This window comes from Ovis aries, chromosome X (assembly GCF_016772045.2).
Source record: "Ovis aries strain OAR_USU_Benz2616 breed Rambouillet chromosome X, ARS-UI_Ramb_v3.0, whole genome shotgun sequence".
NCBI classification, from domain to species: Eukaryota; Metazoa; Chordata; class Mammalia; order Artiodactyla; family Bovidae; genus Ovis; species Ovis aries.
Window position 1 is genome coordinate 132,701,898 of NC_056080.1, and position 14,701 is coordinate 132,716,598.

Sequence of the window (14,701 nt, forward strand, 5' to 3'; positions counted from 1 at the left end):
CAATAGAATGGGAAAGACTAGAGATCTCTTCAAGAAAATTAGAGATACCAAGGGAACATTTCATGCAAAGATAGGCACAATAAGGGACAAAAATGGTATGGACCTAACAGAAGCAGAAGATATTAAGAAGAGGTGGCAAGAATACACAGAAGAAATATACAAAAAATCTTCATCACCCAGATAATCACGATGGTATGATCACTCACCTAGAGCCAGACATTCTGGAATGAGAAGTCAAGTGGGCCTTAGGACGCATCATGACAGACAAACCTAGTGGAGATAATGGAATTCCAGTAGGGCTATTTCAAATCCTCAAAGATGATGCTGTGAAAGTGCTGCACCCAATAGACCAGAAAATTTGGAAAACGCAGCAGTGGCCACAGGACTGGACAAGGTCAGTTTTCATTCCAATCCCCAAAAAAGGCAATGCCAAGAATGCTCAAACTACCACAGAATTGCACTCATCTCACATGCTAGTAAAGTAATGCTCAAAATTCTCCAAGCCAGGCTTCAACAATACGTGAACCATGAACTTCCAGATGCTCAAGCTTGTTTTAGAAAAGGGAGAGCAACCAGAGATCAAATTGCCAACATCTGCTGGATCATCGAAAAAGCAAGAGAGTTCCAGAAAAACATCTACTTCAGTTTTACTGACTATGCCAAAGCCTTTGACTGTGTGGATCACAACAAACCGTGGACAATTCTTAAAGAGATGGGAATACCAGACCACCTTACCTGACTCCTGAGAAATCTGTATACAGGTCAGGAAGAAACAGTTAGAACTGGACATGGAACAGACTGGTTTCAATTAGGGAAAGGAGTATGTCAAGGGTATATATTGTCACCTTGCTTATTTAACTTATATGCAGAGTACATCATGAGAAACACTGGGCTGGATAAAGCACAAGCTGGAATCAAGATTGCAGGAGAAATATCAATAACCTCAGATATGCAGATGATACCACCCTTTTGGCACAAATGAAAGAACTAAAGAATCTCTTGATCAAAGTGAAAGGGGAGTGAAAAAGTTGGCTTAAAGCTCAACATTCAGAAAACAAAAATCATGGCATCTGGTCCCATCACTTAATGGCAAATATATGGGGAAACAGTAGCTGACTTTATTTTTGGGGGCTCCAAAATCACTGCAGATGGTCACTGAAGCCATGAAATTAAAAGATGCTTGCTCCTTGGAAGAAAAGTTATGACCAACCCCTAGACAACCTATTAAAAAGCAGAGACATTACTTTCTTAACAAAGGTCCATCTAGTCAAGGCTATGGTTTTTCCAGTAGTTATGTATGGATGTGAGAGTTGGACTATAAAGAAAGCTGAGCACCGAAGAACTGATGCCTTTGAACTGTGGTGTTGGAGAAGACTCTTGAGAGTCCCTTGGACTGTAAGAAGATCCAATCAGTCCATCCTAAAGGAAATCAGTCCTGAATGTTCTTGGAAGGACTGATGCTGAAGCTGAAACTCCGATACTTTGGCCACCTGATGCAAAGAACTGACTCATCTGAAAACACCCTGATGCTGGGAAAGATTGCAGGTGGGAGGAGAAGGGGACGACCCAGGATGAGATCATTGGATGGCATCACTGATTCAATGGACATGAGTTTGTGTAAACACCGGGTGTTGTTGATGGACAAGGAGGCCTGGCGTGCTGCAGTCCATGGGGTCACAAAGTTGGACATGACTGAGCGACTGAACTGAACTGAACTGGAAGTGAGAAACAGGCTACAATACAACAATTTTAGGGGACTTTAATAACCCAGTTTTACCAATGGCTATATCATCCAGACAGAAAATCAATAAGAAAACAGTGGCCTTAAACAACACATTAGACCAGATGGGCTTATATATGCACACACATACACAATGGAATATTACTCAGACACATAAAATGAACATTTGACACATGCAATAATATGGATGTCCCTGGACCTGATGGCTCAGCAGGTAAAGAATCCACCTTCAGTACAGGAGATGCAGAAGACATAGATTCAGTCCCTGGGTCAGGAAGATCCTCTGGAGGAGGGAATGGCAACCCACCCCCAGTATTCTTGCCTGAAAAATCCCATGGACAGAGGAACCTTGCAGGCTATAGTCCTAAGAGTCCCAGAGAGTTAGACACGACTGAGAAGCTGAGCATGCACACACAGATGGACCTGGAGAGTATTATGTTTAGTGAAATAAATCAGACAGAGAAAGACAAATAGTGTATTGCATCAGTTACATGTAGAATCTAAAAAAAAAATAAAATAGTGAATTTAATAAAAAAAGAAATAGACTCACAGACATAAGAGAACAAACTAGTGTTCCCAGTGAGAAGAGGGAAGGGGGGAGGAGCAAGAGTAGGGAATTAAGAAGTACAAACTACTATGCATGAAATAAGGTACAAGGATATATTGTACAGTACAGGGAAAATAGTCAATATTTTATAATAACTATAAATGGAATATAATCTAGAAAAATTTTGAATCACCATGTTGTACAACTGGAATTAATATAATATTATACATCATGTTGGATTCTTTGTGACCTCATGGACTGTAGCCCGCCAGGCTCCTCTGTCCATGGGATTTTCCAGGCAAGAATACTGGAGTGGGTTGCCATTTCCTTCTCCAGGGGATCTTCCCAACCCAAGGATCAAACCTGGGTCTCCTGCATTGCAGCCAGAGTCATTACCATCTGAGCCCCCAGGGAACCACATTAAACATCAACCACACCTCAATTTTAAAATATAATTAAATAAACATCCACAGTATTAAACAAAATTCTGAATATAGATGTTTATTCTAGCTCCATTCACAACTGCCAAAAACTGGAAATAATCCAAATGTTACTCAAAAGATAGAGTACGTACACTGTGGTACATCCACAGAATGGAATACTATTTAGCAATAAAGAGAAACCAAGTATTTAATAAACACAACCACTTGGATGAATTTCGATGGCATTAGGCTGATATTAAAAAAGCCAGTTTTAATCACAAGTGTATGATTCCATATATATAACATCTCCAAATGACAAAACTATAATGACAGAGAACAGATTATTAGTTACCAGAGGTTAATGGTAGGGGGGAGGTTGAGGTAGAAGTGAAACTATAAAGGGATAACAACAGAGAGGTTTTTGGGGTGACAGAACTATATTCTGTATATAGGCGGTGGTGGATACATCAATCTATGTGTCTTAAAATTGTATAGATGCAGGTTTTTTAAGTCTATGTTAATGTATGATAAACTTTAAAAAGAAGAAAAAAGAAAGGAATAGAGCATAAACATGTAGGTTAAATAAGATAATGGTTACTAGGGTGTTCGTTTTATAGTAACTCTTTAAGCTAAATTTTGTGTAGTTTTCTGTATCTTTAATTAAATGTTTAAAATAAAAATTAAAGGGATGAAAGGGGAAAGGGGAACAGCCTGGGTCAGGGAAGGCTTCTTTTGAGGAGGTGACAAGAAGACGAGAGAATTGAGAGATGACAATAAAGCATTAAAGTGAAGACTAGGAGGAGAGTATTTGAGGCAGAGAACTGGAGGCAAGGGATAATATAGAAGGAGGTCCTGATGCAAGAACAGGTAGCTGTTCTATCCCAGCAATAGAATATCTGTGTGTGTGTGTGTGTGTGTGTGTGTGTGTGTGTGTGTAGATTTATTACAAGGTATTGGCTCATACATTTATACAGTCTGGCAAGCTCCAAGATCAGCAGGGTGAATTGGCAAGCTAGAGATCCAGGAGAGTCAATTGTTTAGTTCCAGGAGGATTCCTAAGGCCTGAGAACCGAAGAGCAGATGGTGTAGTTCCAGTCCAAAGACCAGCAGGCTCACAATCCAGGAAGAGCCATTGTTTCACTTTGAGTCTGTAGGCAGGAAAGAAGTCAATGATCCAGTTCAAAAGCAGTCAGACTTCTGCCTGACTTTTTCCTCTCTTACTTGGTGAAGGGTCAACTTTTTTAATTTTAGTCATGCCTCCAACTGATTTTTAGTTGCTCAGTCATGTCCAATTCTTTGTGACCCAGTGGACTATAGCCTACCAGGCTCCTGTGTCTGCGGAATTCTCCAAGCAAGAATACTAGAGTGGGTAGCCAATCCCTTCTCCAGGAGCTCTTCCCTACCCAGGGATCAAACCCAGGTCTCCTTCATTGCAAACAGATTCTTTATCATATGAGCCACTAAGGATGAGGTCAAATTAGGGAGGGCAATTTGCTTTCCTGAGTCTCTTTAAAAGTTGCTGCTGCTGCTAAGTTGCTTCAGTCGTGTCCGACTCTGTGAGACCCCATAGACAGCAGCCCACCAAGCTCCCCCATCCCTGGGATTCTCAAGGCAAGAACAATGGAGTGGGCTGCCATTTCCCTCTCCAATGCATGAAAGTGAAGAGTGAAAGTGAAGTCGCTCAGTCGTGTCCAACTCTTCGCGCCCCCATGGACTGCAGCCTTCCAGGCTCCTCCGTCCATGGGATCTTCCAGGCAAGAGTACTGGAGTGGGGTGCCATTGCCTGTTAATCTCACCTAAAAAACACTCACAGAAACACCCGAAATAATGTTTTGCCAAATATCTGGGCACACCGTGGCCCAGTCAAGTTGACACACAAAATTAACTTATTACAGAATGTGTATTACAAATGTACAAAACAACTTCATTGAAGGAGGTAGGGTTAAGAGTGCTGACCCAGCTAACTTTGGAAGTAAATGGAGTCTGGGACACTAAAGGCAAAAACAACTGCACTAAGGAAATGTGACTGAGGTATGTTCTTTAGTTAGTAATAATGTATCAATTCATTAGAAAAGACTGATGCTGACAGAAGGCAAAAGGAAATGGGGCAGCAGAGGATGAGATGGTTAGATAGTATCACTGACTCAATGGACACATCAATTTGAACAAACTGCTGGAGATACTAAAGCACAGAGAAGCTTGATGTGCTGCACTCCATGGGGTCACAAAGAGTCAGACACGACTTAGCAGCTGCACAACAACAGCAACAACAATGTATCGATTCTGGTTCTTTAATTTTAACAAATGTACCATACTAGTATAAGGTGTTACACAAATGAATAACAGAAACCTCAAATAAAACAGTCAACAAGTCAAGGAGGAGCTCTTACCTCTTAGGATAGTAGCAGCCCGGAACAGGAAGAAGAAAGACAGACTTCCTTTTTTCGCCTGGCAAGAGTTTAGCCAATGAAAGACTTCCACGACTCAGCCAATGAAAAGCCACTATATTTGGAACTCTCAATTCGTCCAATGAGCTGTCTGTTTATTAGACTTTGCAACTTCCTTTCCATAACAGTCTTTTTCGCCTGAGGCAGAGGGCTTTGTTTGTGGCGGCCATAGTTGGAGGCCCCAGGGTATAATTGTTCGGTGATTCTGAGTAAATCCGCTTTTACTGGAGAAGTAACTGGCAAACTGTTTAAGGTGAACATTTTGGTGTCCAATGCAGGGATACAGAGAAGACCCCACAACAACTCTGAGGCTGGTAAACAGATAGGTAAGTTACCTAAAAAGTCCTTTTTTTTTTTTTTTTTTTAATCACCAGCCCTGAGGCCTAAGGGTAAATTTTTCTCCTGGGGGTTTATTCTGATTAAAGCCTTACTCTGTCTGTGAGTTAAGCACTTCGGCCTGTTTTTTTTTTTTTTTCTTTTTCTTCAAACCAGGCTACTCCAAATGAAACTATGCTAGCTTTTAGCTGAATTTCTTTTGGAACAGGAGCTGTTTCATTGAAACTGTGCTGTTCAGTCTTCAGCCTGCCTCGTTCAGGATTAGGGTGTGCTGAGCAGCCTTTGTCCTGGCTCCTTTAAAACTAGACTGTTCCCTAGAACTGGCTGGTATAGGCCTGCAGGGTGTTTGAGCCCATTTAAGCTGTTTTAGGCTGTTTGAAAATTACTGTTTTACTCTAAAGATAAACCTCTGAGAAATGTGATTCCAATTACCTAAATACTTTGAGGGTGCCCTTACAAGAATCCTGACTGATTTTATGTTTAAAAATCTGTAGTCCTTCCTCATGCACATTTTTAAGTAAATGGACCAACCTAACCAAAGGCAGTTGAGAACATGAATGGGGATTATGGAGAAATACTGAAATCCCAAACTTACTTTTCCTAAAACAAAATTGGACAACCATATCTGTAAAATTTCCAAAACTGAATGGAATGCCTATTTCTATATTATATCTCATTATAAGATCAACTGAGGCAACCAAAGACAAAATAGCTGCCAAAGCCTCATGTTCCTTGTCCCTGGCTTCTATGTCTCGGATACTGTCTCCAGTGTCATCTTGTTCCTTTCCTTTGACTCTGCCTCTGGCATCATCCTCCTTCTTCCCTTTCCTTCTTCTTTTCCTTCTTCACTTATACCTCATCTATAACTCTCAGTTCCCCCATACTAATTCTCTTGCCAAACTTTCCCTTTTCTCTGAAACTCCCCTGTGCCATTTCCTCTGAACTTATCAGCACCTGTCTCTTTAAAATTAAGCCTTCAAAGGACACAGAGGCTAAACTCTTAACTGCAAAGCCATAGTCAAAGATTATCCCAAAGTAACTGAAATCCTTACAGATTTGCTGAAGAATATAATATAGTTATTCAAACTTATCAACTCTGACTTAGATTAGTTAGTTCATATGCCTGTCAGTGAAGACCAGGCCTAAATTTGGATGAAAATTCACAACTGGGGAAATCCTGAAAGCGCTCTAGAATTATAACTGGGAGACCAGCCCATTAACGTATAGGATCAAGCTCAGGTGATCACTAAGTGATTTGCGAGAGCAATTTGTAAGGCTTTCTGAAAGCCTGTTAATTGGAACAAAATTCAGGCTTGCACACAAAAATATGATGAACCTATTCATGACTATTATGATCAACTTCAGAATGTATTTAAAGAAAATTCTTACCTTCCTTCAGATGTTGATTCCACTTGAGTAGCTTTCAACTCTATTTTTATTAGTGGGCTGAACCAGGATCTTTCTCTTCTAGTAAAAAGGACCAAGATTGAATGGGAAACTTTGTCCACTCCATATTTAGTTAATCTGGAAAACCAGGTCTCTCACGCTCTAGATTAGTCATGTAAAATGCTGCTGCTGCTGCTGCTGCTGCTGCTGCTGCTGCTGCTGCTGCTGCTGCTGCTGCTGCTGCTGCTAAGTTGCTTCAGTCGTGTCCGACTCTGTGTGACCCCATAGGTGGCAGCCCACCAGGCTCCCCCGTCCCTGGGATTCTCCAGGCAGGAACACTGGAGTGGGTTGCCATCTCCTTCTCCAATGCATGAAAGCGAAAAGTGAAAGTGAAGTCACTCAGTCGTGTCTGACTCCCAGCAGACCCCATGGACTGTGGCCCACCAGGCTCCTCTGTCCATGGGACTTCCAAGGCAAGAGTGCTGGAGTGGGGTGCCATCTACTCACAAACATAACAGCTATGGAAAGTCACTAATTAAAAACTAGGTAAATGAAAACTGCTAAATTCTTAATCTTCAATAAAAACAAATGGAGGTCCCTAAACAAAAACAAAACCCTCCTAGTTTCTGCTATTATTGCAAAGAGCCAGGATATTAGAAAAGAGATTGTTACCAATTTTTGCACTTTGGGTGCCTGCAGCCTTCTAAGTTGTCTTTCCAACATCCCCCTAATTCTCAATAACAAGAGTCAAAGGAACTATAAGAGCTATTCCCAATCCCTCCCTCTTGATTTTCTTGAATAACATTTTTCCATGTTAAGGATAAATTTCTTCCAGTCCTAAGTGACACCAGAGCCACACTCTTTGGTGTTCAGTTCCACTACAATAAACAGTCTCTGCCTTGGAGTACTAAGATAGTTCAAATAGTAGGGTTCTCTAATGAACTTCAAAAGATTCCTATCTCTGAAGCCATTCTTTTCTTTAGGCCCTTTGAGAAACACACACCATTTTCTCCTCAGTTCCTCCACCCCTACCTATTTATTTGACCAAGACTTCTTAGGGAAGTATCATGCCAGAATTTTTACAGAATTTCTACAACTTGACAGTAGTCATCAAAGCAGTCAATCCATTAAATTAAATGACCCTTTGACATATTTTATTTCTTCTGTCTTTGATGGTACTACAGCTGATTCTGGAAACACTGATCATTTGTTCCTACTGGATCAGATACCACCCTCCTTATGGGCAAAATCTCCAACTGATTTTGGTAAAATTCACAGTGCACGTCCCATCAAGATCCAAATAAACACCCCCAAATTTCTCTCCAGAATTAATCAACACCCTGTAAGGAAAGAAGGCCTTGGAGGTAAAAAGCCTATAATAGAAGATAACAAGTCATCATTATCCCTTGTACTAATCCCTATAATCCCCTGATTTTACCATCGAGAAACCTAAGGGCTGAGGGTGGAAGTTTGTCCAGAATCTCTGAGCAATAAACAAGACTCTTACCCCTCGACACTGTTTATTCCTAATTCTCACACACTACTAACAGCCATTTCCAACAGAAGCAAATTCTTTACTATAATTGAGGTATGCAGTGCACATTCTAACCAATACCTTTTTGCCTTCATTTGGAAAACAAAACAGTGCATCCATACAGTAATGCCTTGGGGTTTTACTGAGAGCCTTTATTTCTCAGAAATCTTGAAGGCTGATCTGGATGATGCAAGTTCCTTAGGGGTTCTGCTTTGGTGCAATGTGTGGATGATTTGCTTCTTTGTTCTCCTTCTCAACCCTTCTCACAGGAAAGCAGCATCCACTTGCTAAAGTTATTAGCCTTAAAGGGACATAAAGTTGCCAAGGGAAGATTGCAGTTTTCCCAAACCCCCTTCAAAATTTAGGACAGCTGATACCAGAAAAAGGGCTATACCTGAACCCAGAAGACTTCATGTGTCCTAAGCTTCCAGAAATCCAAAATGAAGTGCCAAATGTGAGGTTCTCTCAGGCTAGTTGGATATTACTCAAACTGGATTCCAAATTTCTCTCTTATGGCCAAATCTCTGCATGTTTTACTAAAGAGCAACCTCAACCCAATTTTATGGGAAGAACCAGACAAAATAGTCTTTAAGGCCTTAAAGAGTTTGATGAACCCACACACTCTTGGGTATCCAATGATCAGATTCTCTTTTCCAGTTTTATATATGAAAAGGAAGATAATGCCTTTGGGATACTCATCTAAAAACATGAGGACCACTATCTATCCACAGAGTATTAAAGCCAGCAACTGTACATTGTGGCACAGGTCTACCCTGCTATTATTGCAAACAGCGAGGATATTAGAAAAAAGATTGTTACCAATTAAGCACCTTGGGTGCCTGCAGCCTTCTAAGTTGTCTTTCCAGCTTGCCTTAGAGCCATTACTGCCACTGCCTTTTTGGTTAAGGTCATCAAAAAGATTGAGGTGGGATTCCTTTCAACCATTTTTGTACCTCATGCAGTAGAAGCCCTTCTGAATTCTCATCACACTCAATATTTCTCAGTCATCCACCTCACCTCCTAAGAAGTCCTTTTGTTAAGTTCCTCACAGAACTCTTTTAGGTTGTAATAACCTTAACCCTGCTGCTCTTCTGCCCTCCATCACCAATGAAGTCTCTCACCACTACTTAATGCTGATGGATCATATCCTGATGCCTTGTGATGACCTGCAAGAAAATAATTTGGGTAATGCTGGCTTCTCAAAGTTCACTGATGGTTCTTATCTAAAAGTTGATCATGGTAAATACTGTGCTGAGTATGCTATTGCAACTCCTTTCGTTGTTTTTGAGGCAGTACCAATGGCTACTTCAGCCCCAAAGTCTGAATTATGTGATCTTACACAAGCTTGCACTTTACTCACGTTCAAAACTGCCAGAATTTATACTGATAGTAGATAAGGTTTCGGAGAAGCTCATGATTTTGGAATGTTGTGGAAGCAACATGGCTTCCTAACTTTCAGTAGAGATAAAATTTAAAATGTCTCCTATGTTCAAACATTAGTGAATGCAGTACTTTTACCTGCCACTTAAGCTATTATTAAAATTCCAGACATTTTTAACTTGATTCCCTGGAAGCTAAGGGAAATTACCTTGCTGACAGTTCCACAAGGAACGCTGCCCTTAAAGGAATCAAAAGCAGTCAAACTTCTGTCATGATACAAAGGGGTATTTCTCCAAATGATAACTTAGAAAAACTGGCTGGAGAAGCCCAACAATTGGTCTCAGAAAAGAAAAAAGACTGGGAATTCAACTCTTGGTTTGATAAGAAGAGAAAGCTCTGATTCAGATCAAATAACAACTCAGTCCTACTAGAGATTCCAAAATTTATACTCCTAACCACTATACATGCATTAGATCATTGGTCTACTGACAAAATTCTTGCTTTCATGAATCAATATTGGTGGGGAAACATTTACAAAGTTGCAAAAAGTGCCTACCTCACTTGCCCCACTAATCCAAAAGACAACCCAGGGAAGCCTGTTACTGCTTCCAAACATTTTAAACTGTCTAATGGACCATGCAAGGTCTGGCAATTAGATTTAATACAACTTACCCCATCTCAGAGATATAAATATATTTTGGTCATGGTGTGAATGTTTTCACACTGGACTTAAGCCTTCCTTTGCAGACAGGCTACTGCTTTTTCTGTGGCTGGTCTTTCTGGAAAATATTATCCCTACCTGGGGAAATCCTCCCATAATTCATGACGATCAAGGGACCCATTTTACTGGTCAGATATTTTGATATCTGTGCTGTTTGGCCAGTTTTACAATACTTTCACTGCATTCAGAATCCTCAATCCTCTGGTTTAGTCAAATGTACTAATGGAGTTATTAAAACTCAATTGGCAAAATTTGTATGGGCCCTCCAAATATATTGGCCAAAAGTACTGCCACTGATCCTTCTAAATCTTATATCCATCCCTTGTGGAATTCAAACTCTCACCCTTTGAGATAGTCACAGGACACTCAATGTACTTGGCTCCTGCATTGTTTAACCTGCAGCTGATAAAATGAGAAATATTCCAGTGTTGCAAAGGCCTAATTGCTTCTATTAAAAATAACCTGTTGATTTTCTTTGTACAGACCACTGAAGAAACAGATTCATGTTATTCAAATCCCCACCTAATATTTTGCTTGTTATATAGTGATATAATAAATACAAATTATATTGAAAAATAAAAATAACCATGTTTTGCTAGAGCAGTGTTTTCACAGTGCACTCTCTGGGGATGAAGACCTTAAGCACCCTTGCAACCTGGAGATTTCATATACTGGAAAAGACACCTTCAGAAGGATTCTCTTTAACCTCACTGGAAAGACCCCTATCAAGTACTGCTAACCAACCCTTGTGCCATGAAACTCCAGGCAACAGACTCTTGGATTCATATGACACACGGAGAGAAAGCAGCACACCCTGAGTGGACCTGCATGTCATCTGGTGACCTGACAGTAAATAGCTCCCAGAATTGAAGCACACAACATCTGATGGAACAGCTTTCCCAAGATAGTTAGATCAGGCTTGTCAGAAGTTTGTCTGCCAAATCTTTCATATGATCTCCAGTGTTTATGATCTTGATGATATGTGGACTTTCAGTTCAGTTCAGTTGCTCAGTCGTGTCCAACTCTTTGCGACCCCATAAATCGCAGCACGCCAGGCCTCCCTGTCCATCACCAACTCCCGGAGTTCACTCAAACTCATGTCCATTGAGTCAGTGAGGCCATCCATCCATCTCATCCTCTGTCGTCCCCTTCTCCTCCTGCCCTCAATCCCTCCTACCATCAGAGTCTTTGCCAATGAGTCAACTCTTTGCATGAGGTGGCCAAAGTATTGGAGTTTCAGCTTCAGCATCAGTCCTTCTAATGAACACCCAGGACTGATCTCCTTTAGGATGGACTGGTTGGACCTCCTTGCAGTCCAAGGGACTCTCAAGAGTAAGTGGCCTCAGAGTTGTCCCTTCTACCCTTCCTTGTTACCCAAATGTGACCTCAGTAGGTTTCCAGTGTGTATGCTTTCCCTCCATCATGGAATACCACACTCAGGAAAGGTTGTTTCTGGCACTGAGGGACAAAAAGTCACTGAAACCAGAAAACCCGAGTCTTAACCAGCACTGCATTAGAATAGGAGGTCAGAAAGAGGAGCTCTCACACCCTATGACAACAGCAGAGCCCAACAAGACGACTTCCGTTTCTTGCCTGGCAAGAGTTCAGCCAGTGAGAGATCGCTACAACTCAGCCAATGAGAGATTGCCACAACTCAGCCAATGAAAAGCCACTATACTTCAAGCTCTGCTGCTGTTGCTGTTAAGTTGCTTCAGTCATGCCTGACTCTTAGCGACCCCATGGACTGGAGCCTACCAGGCTCCTCTGTCCATGGGATTTTCTAGGCAAGAGTACTGGAGTGGGATGTCATTGCCTTCTCTGACTTCAAGCTCTAAATTCCCCCAATAGACTCTTTTGTTTAGTATAGCCCACCCAACTACGTTTCCCCCTCCTTGCTGTGAGGAGTACTTGTGTGTGACTTGCCATGATGGCAGACCCCAAATTGTAATTCTTTGTTGATCCCAAATAAACCCATTTTTGCTGGAAAAATAACTGGTAGTCTATATGTGTTACATCAATACTATTAATAAAGGGGTAAACAGGTGCAGGGTATAATGTGAACTCTCTGTACTATCTTTGTAAATTTTCTGTATATCTAAAACTGTTCTTAAAAAAGTTTATTTTAAAGTTGACTTAAAAAGGAGTACAATACAGTTTGTCCAGAAAAGATAGAAAGGCCCGGAGCTGTGGTAGTTTCTCTGGCCCCTGAAAATCTCACTCATACAGCCTGTGAGACCTTTAATACACAGACTCTGAAACTAGACCACCTGGGTTTGAATTCTGGGCATTACCACTTACTAAATGGGTAAATTTGGGCAAATTACTTAGCCTTTTTGTGAATGATGGCCCCTACTTTTTGCCATGTTATTAGTATTAAATGAGTTTAGTATGTATTGATTGCTTAAAAGAGTGCTGGCACACTGTAAGTTCTATATAGATACTTTGTAAACTTAAAAACATGATGACTAAAAATTCATTTAGTAATTAGCTATATAATCAGACAAGGTAGGGAGATATGAGTTTGATTGCTATAAACCAAGCAGTGGTTACCATGGATATGTCAGAACCTTGACAGCCAGCATAAGGGGGCAACTAAGCTGTGTTACTCTGGAAAGAAGGCTAGAAGGCACAACACATCTTCCTATTACTCTATTACTCCATTTTAAGTCTTTCTCTCAAAAAGAACCAACTTCTAATCAGATACATAATTAACCACCTCAAGGTAAGCAAAATATATCATTATCTCCATTCTGTAGATAAGAATTCTGAAAAGGGTAGGTTTAATTTAGATTATTTCATCCTAGAGTACCCAGGAGAGGTGCAGGAAGTGAAAGGACCTGATAATCCCTAGTCCAATTATTTTCTTTCTTGGTTATCCTACTTATCCTTCTTTAAGATATGTTCTTAAGGAAGAATTTGTGTGATGCCAGTTGGACCTCTCTTAGTGGTACTAACAAATACAGACTGTCTGAGATCAAGCTAGGAAGCTCTGTAATTATCAGGAAATAGACATGAAGCTGCTACTTCCTGTCTTAAAGCAAGATGGCTACCATGGAACCCAGACAATCAGACACTGGCGTTTCAGGCTCCTGGTTTTATCAGCTTCATGAGCAAAGCTGGAATAAGGCTGGTTTTGATCACAGGCCACATATCAGGTTTTCCTTTGGAAGGGCATAAGCCAGACCTATTTTCCAGGAGGTCCTTATGGGAATCTGAATTATTTCCCAGGGAATGAACAATGATCTAATAAGAAATGCTATAAAATGTGAGTCTCTATTTGGGGATAGCCGTTATCTAAAACAGTGGGTGATTCTGCAGAATCTTGCTAAGTTATCCATTAATAAGCAGATACATACTCACCACTGTGGAAAATTCTGAAAGAGATGGGAATACCAGACCACCTGACCTGTCTCTTGAGAAACCTATATTCAGGTCAGGAGGCAACAGGTAGAACTGGACATGGAACAACAGACTGGTTCCAAATAGGAAAAGGAGTACGTAAGGCTGTATACTGTCACCCTGCTTATTAAAATTATATGCAGAGTACACCATGAAAAACGCTGGGCTGGAAGAAGTACAAGCTGGAATCAAGACTGCCGGGAGAAATATCAATAATCTCAGATATGCAGATGACACCACCCTTATGGCAGTAAGTGAAGAGGAACTAAAGAGCTTCTTGATGCAAGTGAAACAGGAGAGTGAAAAAGTTGGCTTAAAGCTCAACATTCAGAAAACGAAGATCATGGCATCCGGTCCCATCACTTCATGGGAAACAGATGGGGAAACAGTGGAAACAGTGTCAGACTTTATTGCTTTGGGCTCCAAGATCATGGCAGATGGTGACTTCAGCCATGAAATTAAAAGACGCTTACTCCTTGCAAGGAAAGTTATGACCAAGCTAGAGAGCATATACAAAAGCAGAGACATTACTTTGCCAACAAAGGTCCGTCTAGTCAAGGCTATGGTTTTTCCTCTGGTCATGTATGGATGTGAGAGTTGGACTGTGAAGAAAGCTGAGCGCTGAAGAATTGATGCTTTTGAAGTGTGGTGTTGGAGAAGACTCTTGAGAGTCCGTTGGACTGCAAGGAGATCCAACCAGTCCATTCTGAAGGAGATCAACCCTGGGATTTCTTTGGAAGGAATGATGCTAAAGCTGAAGCTCCAGTACTTTGGCCACCTCATGCGAA

General features: G+C 40.9%; 1 long non-coding RNA gene across 1 annotated transcript; it reads right to left on the reverse strand.

Moving 5' to 3' along the window:
• Positions 1-1,743: 1,743 nt before the first annotated feature.
• Positions 1,744-14,431, reverse strand: LOC132658792 (uncharacterized). The gene is made up of 2 exons (XR_009598865.1): positions 6,883-14,431; positions 1,744-5,468 (listed from the first exon to the last, which is right to left on the reverse strand). It is a non-coding gene; the product is annotated as an uncharacterized LOC132658792 (long non-coding RNA).
• Between the last annotated feature and the right edge of the window lie 270 nt (positions 14,432-14,701).